Source organism: Macrobrachium nipponense, chromosome 8 (assembly GCF_015104395.2).
Source record: "Macrobrachium nipponense isolate FS-2020 chromosome 8, ASM1510439v2, whole genome shotgun sequence".
Lineage (NCBI taxonomy): Eukaryota > Metazoa > Arthropoda > Malacostraca > Decapoda > Palaemonidae > Macrobrachium > Macrobrachium nipponense.
This window is the reverse complement of record NC_087203.1, coordinates 82,824,904-82,840,903: the sequence shown is the minus strand read 5'-3', so window position 1 is coordinate 82,840,903 and position 16,000 is coordinate 82,824,904. Positions and strand designations below refer to the sequence as shown.

Genomic DNA, 16,000 nt, shown 5'->3' with positions numbered 1-16,000 from the left:
AGTATACATTGAATGTAGCTGTGGGGAAGATACATAGGCAATAATGAAAATAAACACACACCAACACACACAACATTATATGCATATACATATACACAACATTATATGCATATACATATGTGTGTGTATATATATATATATATATATATATATATATATATATATATATATATATATATAATATATGAACTTGAGGTTTATTTTCATTGAATCCAGATTTAGAAATGAAGTTTATTAGAATCAACTTCTGTATTCTCTAAAATTGCTGACAGATTTATCAATATATGGTTTAACTTATTTTTATATCTTCTGTGTAAATAAAATATCTACACGATTTTGGCATAGTTGGAGAAACAAACGTATGGATGTGATGAAGTAGGAGCGGTACATAAGGATTCTACAAAATTCAAGAAAATGGTCACAGTCAAAATTAAGAGGTTTAGTATATAGGTGGGGAGGAAGAGGTAGTCAAATATGTGATGAAATTAAAATGTTAATATAAAACCTTAGTTATTAGGAATTTCAGTTATAGAAAAAAAGTGATCGTTCATGTATATATATGATGATAAATAAGGGGATGATGAAATTGGTGTAATGCTAAAAAAAAAAGAAAAGAGACTGTTTGAAGTACAATTGCGGTTGGAATAATATATTCTCGAACTGGTATGTAATAGGATGGAGAGCCAGCAAAGGACATACTGACTGAAATAAATGGTTTTGTTTAAATATATGGGGCAAATATGGGATAATACTTTAGAGATAATAGGTAATGAGCACACGCACCACAGGTTATAATGGAAGAAAATATAGAGATTTTGTTTGAAAAAAAAGGCTGCCTTCTATGGAAAATCTTAAGTATTGTTGATTGTAGAGGATAGAAGGAAGGTAAGACAATTAAGCAGACAAATAGAAAAACATCATATGATTTGGTTAGTGATAAAATTTAACTGAGTAGCTAATCTAATTATGTAATAATTTTGTAAAAGGGATAGTTTTTGAAAGAACAGGAGAGAGGAATACTTTATCTTTTATAAAATGGTTAAGGTAGACATGGCTTTAAGAACTGCTCGGGTTAAGAATACTTAGTATACTGGCGAAGATGTAAGGTAGAATTGTTGGAAAAGAGTTATGTGGGTTAGAGTGGGCAAAGTATGTGAAGATCCTATTTCTGATATGAAACACGTGGAGGAAAAGGTTAAAATTCGAGGGAAAAACCTGTATGTGTTATATGCACCTACGTCAGCTTATGATGTAGTTGATGGAGGGTGCTAAGGCGTTATAGCATATAGCAATGAATCTGGTTTGTATATAGGACAGTGACTGCTCAGTGCAAAAGTGAATACGAGGGAAAGGCATGTTGTACCACCATGATAATTCAATATCTTTATGAATGGAGTGATGTGCTGAGTCGGAGAAAGGCCATGAGAGATTGTACTGGTTGTTTGGTAAATAAATGGGTCGTGAATGGATTGTATAAAGGCAGATGTTTTCAGGCCAACTGAAAAAGTTCAAAATTGTTTGTGAGAGGATAAAATTGAAAGTGAAAGCAAACGATGGTGAAAAACACTTAGAATCCTGGCACAAATTTTCCATGATTCAGATGGATCGTGCGAGGAAGGCATATTCCCAGGAACAGGTAGACGATCTCCCTTTGAATTCAGCTGAATAACGGTGGCCAACAAGGTTATTATTTTGATTTGTATAATCATCTGTGGGAAAATATAAAAAGTGAAGTTAGGAGAAACAAATGGTGACCAAAGAATGGAAAAGCTTCGTGTACGCTATTTCAGTAAGAGGAGGTCAGTCTGTGAGTGTATGGAGTCTAGATTTGTAATGTATACTGGACTTCTTGAATCAAATTTCCTTTATGATGCAAAATAAAGGACAAGAAGGTATTGTGAAGTGATTCAAAATATTAGCTTAGATGAAGGGTATTAGAGTGTTTAGAGATGGTTTGTTCATGCGGTGAGAAAAGAGGACATTGGGTTGTTGAAAAGAGTGCAACACTCTGAAGCCTTAGAAAGGTCAATGTAAGGACGACACAGAAAGTATAGAATAGGTGTAGTCAGAAGAGATACTGGATCAGAATATCTCTAATATCCAGGAAGTGACAGACTATCAATGCTAAATGGGTATGGAAATTATGAGTGTGCAGGCCTAGCAGTTTCATTCGTCTTTTTTGGCTTCCCTAATATTTATCACTTCTAAAATCATTTATCGATGCATCGCAGTGCTGAATATTCTTCTCACCATCTCGTTTAATTGTTTCCTACAGTAGGGAAAAAAAAGTATAATAAAACGGCATTTCATGAACTGATGCTCCTATTGTGCGACAATGTTTTCTCTAACGATCAGATAAAAATGCCTCTGAAAAATTGCATTAAGACGGTTTATGGCAATAAATAATTCAAATAGCGAATTGAGTAATTATCCAGAACTATGATTTTCCTCTTTTCATCAAAAAAGACTTTCAAGTTTTTCTTGATATTGCAGTGAACACACATGGAAATGATCCCTCGCACCACACGCGCTCCACTCTGCAGCCTTTATTTAAATGAATTTAATTGAATGGTAATTATGATTGGATTATATGCGTGGAATATTTTCACGGGCGTGATTTTCTTCTAATCCTAATGATTTAGGCGTAGCAAATTAGATGAGTCATTTGGAATATGATACCTATCGTTATATACAGAGGAAAAAGATTGATCAGCGGGGAGAGTTTGGCAGTGCTCTCTCTCTCTCTCTCTCTCTCTCTCTCTCTCTCGCATCTCCTCTCTCTTTTCATCTCGTCTCTCTCTCTCTCTCTCTCTCTCTCTCTCTCTCTCTGTATTTGCTTTTATGTGTGTATACTAGAGTAAGTGGTTCACGTATTCTACGAAAAACAGTTGCATTACCCCTGTACAGGCAGATGGAATTCGATCAGGTGTTTATTTAAGAAGGATAGCGAGAAAGATTTTGTTCACTGTTTTCAAAAGAATCTGACTGAACCAGTTTCAGATGTCGATCTGTTTCTGTGCATTCTACGTTCACAGTCATTATTTTATCCCTGTGATTTTGCTGACGATTATATCGACATGAAATCTATAGTAGCAAAAACAAAACATGCAACTCACTGAACTTTTTACCAGAGGGTAATTGGAAAATGAGAGTTTTCTGTACATTTAGGACGTATAACATCGGAAACAAGTAGAACATATAAACAACACTAAAGAATGGTTAGATATCAATCTGGGTTAATCTCTCAATACATTGCACATCAACTTGGACACAGGCACACACACAGACAGAGAGAGAGTTTTTGTCAATATGCATACGTTCTCTGATGGTTTGCAGCGTGAAATAATCTTTAGCTGTGAATGAGCATAAGATCAAAAGTTTATTATTAATGTATTTTATCAATAATTGTATAAAATCGAGAAGTCTGATAATTACACTAGAATTAAAACAAATGTGTAGGGATCTATTATTAGTACTCACACTTTATAACAATTGGTATGTGAGCTGCCGAAGCCTTATGCAAATGAGATGGTCTCAGACCCATAAATCTCTGAATGAACCTGGTAAAAGTCATTCTTATTAAGTCGTTGGCAACTGATCGCTACCGTTTCCTTCCTAATTTTCAGCGGTTGTCTTGGAAGGTCAGGTTGTACAGGACTGGATAGTCAGCCTTCATAATTCTTACGCTTTCCAACCATTAGCGTGGGAATTTGGTTCAGAAGGATCTCATGATTGTTTACCGTAATATGCAAGTTGTATGTAACCCGGCAACTTTTATTGGGAGGGGAGTGTCATGGAAAGGGGAAGATGAGGGGCTGGGGGTGGGGGGTGCGCAGTGACCGCCTCCCGTACAACAACAAAACACAACAGTTAGCGTCGCGACCGAACAAGTGCCGGACCAGAAGCGCATTGCTCCCCCACGGATTTCTCTCTCCCTTCACTCGGCTCTCCCCTCTACCCAGTACACCACACGACTGTAGCTAGCCGTCTCTCCCCTCGGCCACGAGTAGAGAGAGAAAGAGAGAGAGTGAGGGTAGTAGTCGCTCAGAGCTCGGCGTACAAACATGTCGACTCCTTGGCCTTAAAACTCCCCTCGCTTTTGACTCGCTGGTCGCGACACTTTGCCAAAATAATAGACGCAGAAAAAAGAGGGAACCTCTTAGAGATATATTCAAACATGTTTAACTTCTCATAGATTATAGAATTAAGAGGTGATAGTTGATTACTCATTTTTTCTAGAATAAAATGCCACTTTTTTAGTTGCATGTGAAACAGAAACAAACATATTTTTGAGTGAACAGCACTGGAAATTATTTTGAGTTCTTTTTCTTTTAATGATATACGATTGTATTTTAAAATGAAAGCCAAGGGAGTATGCATATGAGATGATAAACCCAGTATTCTGAAGGGTAGAGAGACACAGAGAGAGAGAGAGGAAGAGCAGAGGAGACAGGCCTCATGGCAGGTGGAAAACTAAACTTCATAGCCGACAGGAAATGGGTTCGGACGAGTAAATTTACTTCTCAGGCCACGTTTTGTGTTGCACGAAGAGTCTTGCAGATCAGACTGGCAGGTAATGTTCCCACGCAACACCTGATATTTACATTCATTTCAGAAAGTCACTATTTTACCTTTTTCACTCTCTCTCTCTCTCTCTCTCTCTCTCTCTCTCTCTCTCTCTCTTAAGAAGTGCCACTTTTTCCGGCTGTTTTCTCGTATTCTTTCCCATACCGTTTATCATACCATTACACGTTTATGCTATTTGGTTTCTCAGAATCCGAATAAAAGTTCTGTTTTTCCTAACACTGCTTTTTTTCTTCTCTAGTGGAAGTAAGAAAATTTCCTTGACACTTGAATCCCGGTAATAAAATAGTCTTGAACGACATTTCACCTCAAAGGTAATAACGTTACCTCATAAAACCATTTTCACTGTTCTCTACAAAATTCATAAATATTTTTTCTCATATCCTTGTCTATAGCGGAGTATTATTTTCTGTTTACTTGATATTCATATTTCATATATCTTGAATTCATGCATCATGGTATCACCATAACGATGAAAATACCACGAATATTTTCAAGTCCTTGTTGAAAGAACGGAAACTAATTAACTGCATTATTTCTAATTTTCCAACATACCACAAGCAAGAAAAATTATTTAATTATACAGGTATCTCACTGTCAGAGGTTAAGATATTCTGGGACATTGTTAGGAGATTTTTATTTTAGTCTCTATTTTCTTTTCACACTATTTTCCAAAACTTAAATATTATGTCTTCAGTAAAAAGATGCAAACTCTACTTATTTTAGTTCGGTTAAAAGACTTCATTGAAGCGCAGTTAAAATATCCTAGTGTTCTGTTTATTTCTTAAAATAGTAGAAGAATTAAAGAAAATAATAAATATCGTTAATGTTAAATTTGAATCAAGTATTTCGCAGTTTTTTTTCAGAAACTAGAGTAATATTTGTTCCCAAATAGTATATTTTTAGATGGAAAAAATTACCTTATGGATAATATATTTTGACGAAATAGATTTGAATCCTTGAACCTAATGCACTTTCCGTCTATTCTAATGAAATATGCATTCGGTCGAGTAAGAGAGTTAACGTCCTAGTGCCTTATCGTGTAGTATCTTTATTTTTGTCATATATCGATAATTGTCACAATTGTGAAAGATAAAATATATATCACGTCAACAGGCAGAATTTCAGTGTTTTTTTCTATAAATATTCTATAAACAATCGCAATGAAAAATTTTTATATAATTTTTATTTATTTATTTATTTATTAATTAATTAATTAATTAATTAATTATTTATTTATTTATTTATTTATTTGTATTCAAAACCCGCCGTTAATGAAACACGTCAACTGTGAACTATTACGATGCAAATAATGCAAGCCTTATTACAGAAATGTTATTTTTTCATCTATTATAGATAAGTTATAGAAATAAACAAATGTCTTTTTTTTAGCTGTATATATACAGCGATAGTTTTCAATTGGACGGCGTTTTGTTGGGTACATCGGCCGAGACGCCGGTGCGCTATTTCGGAGACTTGAACGCTGGCGGTGTGGCCCATTGGACCGGCCGGGGACCGCTAGTTGTGCCGTCCTTCACTTGAACTGTGTTCAGAAGGGTACATCGTTCGAACGGATGTGCTCAAAAAAAGTTTCTTTCCACCCGACATACTCAGCAACCGGTCGTTACACCCGCTGTGCTCAAACGTTTGTTCCCTTCGTCCCGATGTAGTCGATAAGCGTTTCCTTCTACCGGACGTTCTTTTAAATACAAAATTTTCTTTCTTTTATTCAGGAAATAATGGTTAACCCGGTGTTTGCTAAAATCATAAGACTGAATGACCTATTTCCTTTTTGTATGGGTAACTTGATTATTAAAGAATATGTCATTTGCCATCCAAAAGTTAAAATGCTTGTGTGATGAATGTCGATAGAAATACCAGTCTTGGTTTCTTTGCCCTTTGGATTGCACGGTGCACCTCTATGCCAGACTAATTAAGGTTTCTAAAACTCGATTAATATTATAATATATATACAGTATATACAGTGTGTGTGTGTGTGTGTGTGTACGCGTGTACGCGCCCGTTATTACTAACAGCTGTGTGTAAAAAAAGAAAGAAAAAAAAAACAGTAAACATTGACCACCCCTTCCTTGAATATTTATGTTCCATATTAGCAAACGTGACTCTCATACGTTTATTGATTAATTTATCCCCAATGATCTTTTGAAATGCTCTCCCTCAAAACGTATCTCATTCATAAAATTATTGACTGTTTAGTAAAATTCTGATATTTCTCATCGGCAAGATATTTGCAAGTGATTAACATTTCCAAATATACGTCAGTAATGAAAGTGCATATTTTGGATATTGCAGTTGATTAGCATAATTCACAAAATCTTTTCAGTGTACGAGGAGCTATTCTTTTTAAAAATGGATTATATCTCATCGGCCTCAACTGTAAATATTATCATTATTATTATTATTATTATTATTATTATTATTTTATTTTATTATTATTATTGGAATTCCGCTACGCCCGTAGACAACGTCCATACTACAGTTTGTAAACTCTATAGCGACCATACGCCACGTTTAGTTACCATATCAATAAACTAATATTTTTAGGAGACATTTTCTCAACCACAATATGAACATCGGCCAACTATTAGCAAATATCAGCCTTGATGAGAAGAAATCAATAAGAAGAATTGAAAAGACCATATATAAAATCAATTCCACTGATGTTGCCATCCTCTTTAACAAAACATGTTTGAGAGAGGGTCTCCTACCTTCATATTATTATTATTATTATTATTATTATTATTGTTATTATTATTATTATTATTATTATTATTATTATTATTATTATTATTATTATTATTATTATTATTATTTTTATTATTATTATTTACTAAGAATATAGTATTCGTATATCAGAAAATGAAAACTAAAATATATAATGTAATTAGTATAAGCTGTAACCATATTCCTAATATTTAAAGTTTTGATAATTTTTAAACATATTTCACATAATTTAAATAAAAAGGTCTCTTACTAAATGCATACATAATCGATATAGGTGTTTAATATAAATGTTTTTAATTAGACTTCAAAACCATATGCTTGTTACTTGATTTGGGCTTTATCTATGATTAGAATTATATTTACCAAATCCTTGATAATTGTTTTTTCATAAAATGCAAACTTCAGTAATAGTAAAGGTAAAATACAACTTGGAAACGTAGTAAGTTATATGTGAACGTGGAGCAATTTGATAATGACGAAGATGAAAAAATATCTTATCTTGCTAAAGAGACTAATCAAATTTCCATCTTATAAAAAAATTAAACCTTAAAGAACCAAGCATCTCTTTATAGAAATATAAAGGATTAGAAAATATATATGGCAGTATTTGTTATTTTAATCCTTATAGACAATTATGCAATATGGTAATATCACTCTTATTAAGTAAAGGGCTATTGTAAAGTATGCCGTATAAAACGATATCCTCAACATTAATTTTATTCTCGTAAAGAGCTTCATACCATGTATGTAACGTGCATATGTACCTGGAACATAGTTATCAAGCGTTGGAAACCGTTAAATCTAATGCGTATTATAGTTTCTATACACAGTACAATATATGAAACTAATGCATCCGTATCATCTCATGAAGGGAATATAATTTACTTTATGTAAAGTATACCAGTATATTGATATATGTATCCAGATGTGTTGTGGAAAGCATATATATGTATATCCCATAGATATATTATATATATAAATATATATATATAATATATATATATATATATATATATATATATATATATATATATATATATATATATATATATACCCTTTGCTTCCAACTTTGATTTTACAATGCCACAACTTTCAGCAATAGTGAATAAAAAATCAATTACCATCCACAATAAAAAAAAGAGTTCTGCTATCGTTCAATAAGAGATGTGACAATGTGCGAATATATATATATATCTATATATATATATATATATATATATATTATATAGATATATAACTATATATATACATATATATATATGATATTATATTACATACATATATATATATATATATATATATATATATATATATATATATAGTATATAATATATATATATATATATATATATATATATATATATATATATATATTATATATATAACATCTTACGTATAGCTATCGAAATTTATTTCAGCAGTCATGTCCGTCTTTTTTCTATATAAAGTAAATTGACATTATTTGTAATTGTGAAACAAAAAAATAAACATGAATAACTAGGAAATAATTCTCTAGAAAAAGCTTCAAATAGTTCCAAATACATTTGATATTTCCGTAAATGTGCTGTAATTAAGCGAAGAAAATAAGTAGAAAAGAAAGTCATTTCCTCGATATAAGAAAACAAGTTTTCCTGACTAATATTGCGCTGTAAGCATGTTAGTATATATATATATTTTATGATTATTCATTTACATCCATTTCTACTTTCATTTAGCTACGTTTTTACTTTTATCCCATAATTGACAATAGTAATAGTAGAAGACAAAGAACAGTCACATTCTGGTAGATGAAGAGGGCAAAATGATTCTTAGGAAGTTTTCCAGACTATAATTTTGTAATTATATAGAATATATTAAAATAAATATGCTCAAAATAACTACATAAGCAGGGTTCTGACCCCTTGTTGCAACAGGCAGATGCAGTAATCTCTCATTATAACCCTCTGTCACCGTATTCTGATCTTCCATTCATTATTCCACTGAATACTCGCAACGGAAAATTCGTATTGCAATATGAAGTGAACCGTATTTAATGCTATTTACGTTGTTTAATATTGTAAAATGAACGTGATACCCTCCCCACATGGTAACATTTCTGATTATATATATATATATATATATATATATATATATATATATATATATATATATATATATATATATATATATATATATATATATGAAATTTATACAGTATATGTGTATATATGTGAAGTTTATACAATTTATATGTATTATATATATATATATATGTATGTATGTATACCCGTATATATATGCATATGTGTGTGTGTTTATATACATATTACATAAATATATGTATATATTTATTATTTACACCACTTGTATTAAGAGATTATAAACAGATTCTTAAAGAGAGAGAGAGATGTTTTCAAAGAAAGGGACAGGGGAGAAAAAACTAGAATGTTGGGAAATGTGATGTTTAATTTCGATTTTTAAACATTTAAAAGTACAAAAAGACTTCGTCTATTTCACAAGAATATAATTTTACTTCACTTCCTGCCATTTTCAGTTGAAGTTAACTGCTATTATAATTTTTTTTATTTCCAAACTGAATGATACTGAAAATATTTCATTCAGAAGTTTAGTACTAATTTTTTTCAGTATTAAATTGAACTATTGTATTATGTTTCGTTAAATCTGCTTGCCTGTTTAAAGTGACCGATGAACCTTAAATGATTCTATGGATTTCTTTGTTTTGGAAAAAAAAAAAATGTTTTCGGCCAAGTCTAAGTGGTAGCGTATATTTCTTCAATCAACAGTTATCGTTCCTCAAATTTTTTTAGTAAAAATTTCACGATTCTATAAAGTTCCAGTAAGTTTTCTTCCATAGATTGAGGGCTACTAAAAGAGAAATGGAATACGAGCGCTTCTGTTAATCGATTAGTTAGATATGAGCAATTCATTTTATTTTAGATAAAAGTGTGAATTGAAATTTTCCGTTAATTATAAAGTTTAGCCTTGTTATAGACTTTTTCAGTTCAAAGTTACTCGTTCTGTATGCATCTTCTGCCATAACGGAGTGATTTTGAGTCTTCGGTCAAATCTGAGTATTAAAATATTCATGTTTTCAGCACGACTGAATGATAAGTTTTATTTTTTTTTTTATCAAAATTGGGTGTTACTGAAAATATTCTGTGAACAATTGATTCCTATTTAATTCATTTAGCCAATACTAATTACTTCCGTCCTCCCGTCCGGAAAGAAATTTAGTCAAAAGTGAGTGCAAACAATTTAATCGGTCAAATGATACTACTTGGTTAGTGTGGATTCCCATAGAAAGTTGATTGGTACTGTAACTTTTTCACATGAAACTACTTTTCTTACATAATAAAAACTGATGCCACTGTAGGTTTTTCATTCAAAACTTATTGTCTATATTAAACTCTCGGTCAAAACTCCTTGCTACTTATCTCTGTTTCAATTGATACTTTGCTCTGCGATATATTCTCAGGTTAGAATGAGCGTAGATGAAAGTGAATTAGTCCGAATTAATTGGCTACAAAAGTTTCACGGTAAAAGCAGAGCTATATTTATTTTTGAAGTTGGGTCAGAAGTAAGCCATATTTTAATTTTGAAGTGAAAACACATTGCAAACGGTAAAATTTTATTTTGAAATTAATTTAAAATTATTTTGATTTTTTTTCAAAACTGATTGATAAGATAACGTTTTGAATCAACACCGATTGTTAATATATTTTTCTTACTTAATACTGATTGCTGCCTAAAGTTTAAAGTTCTTCACTTAAAAGAACTATTATAATGAATTTTTTTTCTTTTAACTGAATGCTAATGCACGATTTTAATCCAAATTCCGTGCAGCTTCCGATCATATTCTGTTTTAATCTCAGGTTGTCCTAAATTTCATTGTTTCACTGAGAACAACCTTATTGATATGGTTAGTTTAAAAACTCCTTATATAAAAAGATCAAATTTGTTACTGAAGTATTAGTCAAATTAGCAAAAAATCTTCAAGATACTTGGAAGGGCTAGAACACCCACAAAAGCTTGTAATGATAATTCATTGTGCTTCATGCCAGTTATAGTACTAACCTTCATAATCCTATAATCTGGAAAAAGTGTTTTAGAGGAGGGAATTAATGAGCACTGGCTTTACGCAAAGGGAATTGACTTTTGTATACGGTCATGAACTCAAGAATTCATAAGCTTTACTGATATTTGTTTCTATTTTATAGTTTTAGGTTTTTCAATAAAGCAGAATATGCATAGAAGGTCGATTTTTACTAATAACATGGATAAGTATTTTCAATGGGATTTATTTGCTTTTACTGAAAAAAGGACATCTTAGAGTGGAATTTCTTAATGTATGTTCCCAAAATGTTTGGAGGCAGCGTATAATTATACAATATTTATGAATTGTTTTTATTGAAAAACAGCTTTCTTATCAAACTATTGTAATTGTAAAATTCATTTAAATTTATTATGACATCATAGAGTAAATCATAATTACCATTTAGTCTAAATGTCGCAAAAAGGAAAAAGTTACTTGTTCTGTAATTTTTTTCTGTCTTTGACAGATGAGTTGAAATGAATGATCTGTTCGAATGTTAACATACCCCAAAACTGGTAACTCGCTGGTGTTTTGCAATTCAGTGGTAACATCAATTTTATGACGATTCACATCGTAAGTCTAGAAACGCTTTTGTCGACTGTTCATTCGTAGATATAGAAAAGTATCATCCACATGTTGGTTGTCCAATTTGTTCTTGTGTTTCCTGAGAAATATTATACTGCGGCTCTCATAATGATCATGGTATTAAGGATGTTATACTTTTTGCCCCTCCAAAAATAGTACGTTTTCTGAGATAAAAGTTCCATTATCAACAAAGGTTTCCCTCCTGTGGTATTCTTTGAAAAAAGAAATTTTGTTAGTCTTAAAAACTGTGCCATCTCGTGAATACTAGCTCGTCTACCTTAGATCTTGTAAGATTAGTTTAGGTAATCTTTTCATGAAAAATAACTTTGATAAATCGTTTATGTTAAAAATTTAAAGTCACTGTTTAATTAAAACGCTTCCAACTTTTCTTTGAGGTGTTGGGAGTGTTCTTGGATGTTTTATACTTTTGTGTGTGTAATCCTGTATTTTACTTGCAAACCTCTTATATCTTTTGTTAATTTATTTTTGTTATTTTTCTCTATTTTTAGTACTTAAAAAAACAGAATTTTTTTTTTAAGATTAACACTTCACCACAAGATAACGTTTGGACCTTCAGCAGTGTCCTTGCTATTCAGATTCACTTACATGTTAAAGCCACTTGTATTTAACACACATACATACAAACATACATAGGATATATATACATATATGTATGTGTGTGTATTGTTATGGCAAGCAGTTATCAGCATCGCCCTATCAAATGGAGGAGTTCCGAAACACATCTTTAAGTACGGGAAATCCACATAAGCCCTGTTCCCTGTAAAAGCCGTCGTGCCTCTGTTGACCTGAGCAGTGAATTAGGTACCTGGTAGTCAGTTACCTTTGGATAAACGCCAGGAAGAAAAATGCTTTAAGGCTAGTAGCTTTATATCACAAGACCTGCAAAGAACCGAAAGTTAGATACTGGGTTGTAAACATACAACATACAAACTCGTGTATATATATATATATATATATATATATTTATATATATATATATATATATATATATATATATATATATATATATATCCTTCCCAGCTGGTTCCCAATTTTTTATGTGTTTGTGTGCGTGTGTTTTTAATATAAAACTGGGTATGTAATATATATATATATTATATATATATATATATAATATATATATATATATATATATATATATATATATATTACGCACGGCTTCGTCCACTTACCTAACTAAAGATGCCGAACAGAAACTGCATGTGTTACCTTTTAAATAATTACTGTTAAGTAGCTGGAGGCAATTATCACGAGTGATATCTTTTGACGCCTTCAGGTTATTTCCTCTTGTATTTCAGAAGGAAAAAATATGATAATGTTCAGTATTGTAATTATAGCGGGATGATTACTCTTTTAATAATGCATTATGGTTTGAATTATTAATGTTATTATTGATAAACGTCTGCGAACATTGACGTTTCAATATTGATAACAGGAGAAAGAGGCCAGCAGGTGAAATTTATGTATCTATTTTCTTCTTGCTTATGAACGATTTTGCTGATAAAGATACCTCCTATTATTATCTTCAAAGGATCCTTGCATTATGACTGTTAGTCCGGTGACTTTTATCTTTATTATTATTATTATTATTATTATTATTATTATTATTATTATTATTATTATTATTATTATTATTATTATTATTTGTTAAAAAGGGTGGCTGCATCGTGCAAATTGATGTTTTACTGAGTGTTCTTAATCTTTATTATGACTTGCTTCTCTTGCACGCTAATATGGGTCAATAACTGTCCAATGTTCATATTTTGGCGACTATAAACAGCGTTTATACAGCATGTTTATTCTCTGTAAAAGTGAAGGATAATGAGAAATGGCGGGGTAACCCCGTAGACATTCCAGCAGATTATTTCGGAGTATATTTTACTAATATTATTATATTATTATTAATGTTGTTATTGTTGTTGTTTTTATTGCTGTTTCGTTTTTAACTGTTATGATATTTTGTGTTGATTTCCTTACCATAGTTTTTATCTTTATATACATTATTAGTTTGATAAGCCATTAAACATGCGTCAATGAAAGAAGTATTGTGTTTCTAAGTGAATTTGGCCCTTAGGTTATCTTGATTAGAGTAAGTTTTGTTTTTGAGGGAAGGTATTCAGATATGTAACGTTACCGTAGTCATAGGTTTTAGAAGTCCTTGATTAATTAGTGTGCGATTAATTACTATTAAAGGACAAAAAGTTAGTGTTTAGCGTTCATATCCGATGGCAAATCATGGAATATAGACTAGTGGTTTAACCGGTATAAAATTAGAGGAGATATAGCTGTTCTTTGAACATGAAACTAGTTAGGATAAGATGGAGGAGTAATAATTTATGTTTAAACTGTCGAAATAGATTTAATATTTAAAATTTATACATAATCAGACTTTTGGTTACGGCACTTTGAAGTGAAAGGGATTTATTATTGTTTAAAAATGATCATTGTTGGCTAACTTTTAATCACTTACGTAATCTAGAACTTTTTTCCTCATTGAAGTTGCTACTTGACTAGCTACTAGGAATTCTTATGCCAACACACTGTAAGACTATGGGTGTTTGTGGAAAACGTGTATTCACAGCACTCCGATCGCTATGACATCGAAACTTGTCCCCGACTTTGTAAAGCGAGCATCATGACATATGTAGTTAATAACGGACAGTTATTATTTACGTTTTCACTGAATTATAAATGCAGTTTACTTAGAAAACGTACTTTTAACCAAAATATTATTCTTGGGTTGAAAATAAAACCGTTTCACTGGAATAATGCAGCTCATATGTTCAGCGACAATTGTCGTCTACCCCGTATAGCCCTCTTCCGCGGAGCGTAATAACGGCAATGACTTTCAATGGTAATATCGCAGTCAGTCATTTAATGTGGAAAATTTTATTGATTTCATATTTTTTCTACATAATTTGGTTCATTTAATTTAATCAAAAATTTGATTATGTTTCTTATTATATGTTGCTATTACTGTTACGATCACAGTATCATTATTATCAGTTTACCTTTATTAAATAACAACGATACCTGTGATTATGATGATGAATATATTTATTGTTATTATTATGATGCAACATTATACCGTATCCTAACAGAAAAATGATATGGATTGCCTCATTCAAACTAACTTCCGAATCCAGTATGAACCTTCTGCTCTAGAAAATAATACTTTACTCTTATTATTTCAGAACACATTCTCTAAAGCTAAAGTTACGTTACAAAATATGTGAAGTTTCCTTATGAATTTTAACAAATTGCGGAGCTACTTATCGTTGAAAGTTTACTGTTAGCTCTATTATAATTTTGATTATAAAATTTGAGGTAACGATTAAAAGAATTATATAATTTATTGCTTTACAGTTCCTCTTTGAGAAGCTGGTATTAAGCCCATGTTGTTAGTACCAATAATGGTAATATTTTCGTTTAAATATTCAACAAGAGATTCCCACCAAACGCAAAATACCTGTAGGTCCAGTTTCTTTCATAAAAAAAATAAGGCATATTAGAGAAGATTTCATCATGTCTTTCTTACTTTAGACCAAGGAGCAGAAGAATTTGAGTCCTTGTTATATGTGCGTGTATATTATATATATATATATATATATATATATATATATATATAAGTGTGTGTGTGTGTGTATAATATATATATATATATATATATATATATATATATATATATATATATATATATATATATATATATATATATATACAGCATATATCTCACAAGATTAGACACTCCGGGAACTGTAACTCCTGTTTTAGAGCTTGAACACTGAGTCAGTAGAATCATTTTATTCCATGCAGATATTATTGAGTTATTATAATATTTGTAGGTATATTTTGTCATTATTGGTTACTTTATTGTAGCATAAAATAGACATGAAGTGAAAAACGTGATTGCCTACATCGATTACGTATTTTACCATGATTATGTCAGTTGGCTGAAATTCTAAACAAATA

At 31.1% G+C, this 16,000-nt stretch overlaps 1 protein-coding gene across 2 annotated transcripts in view; it reads left to right on the top strand.

Moving 5' to 3' along the window:
• Positions 1-3,889: 3,889 nt before the first annotated feature.
• Positions 3,890-16,000, top strand: part of LOC135222889 (lachesin-like) — a 599,243-nt gene continuing 587,132 nt past the window's right edge. For both annotated transcript variants that reach the window (XM_064261258.1, XM_064261259.1), the window contains exon 1: positions 3,890-4,573. The gene's annotated coding sequence lies outside the window, so the exon portion shown is untranslated. The remainder of the gene's footprint in view (positions 4,574-16,000) is intronic.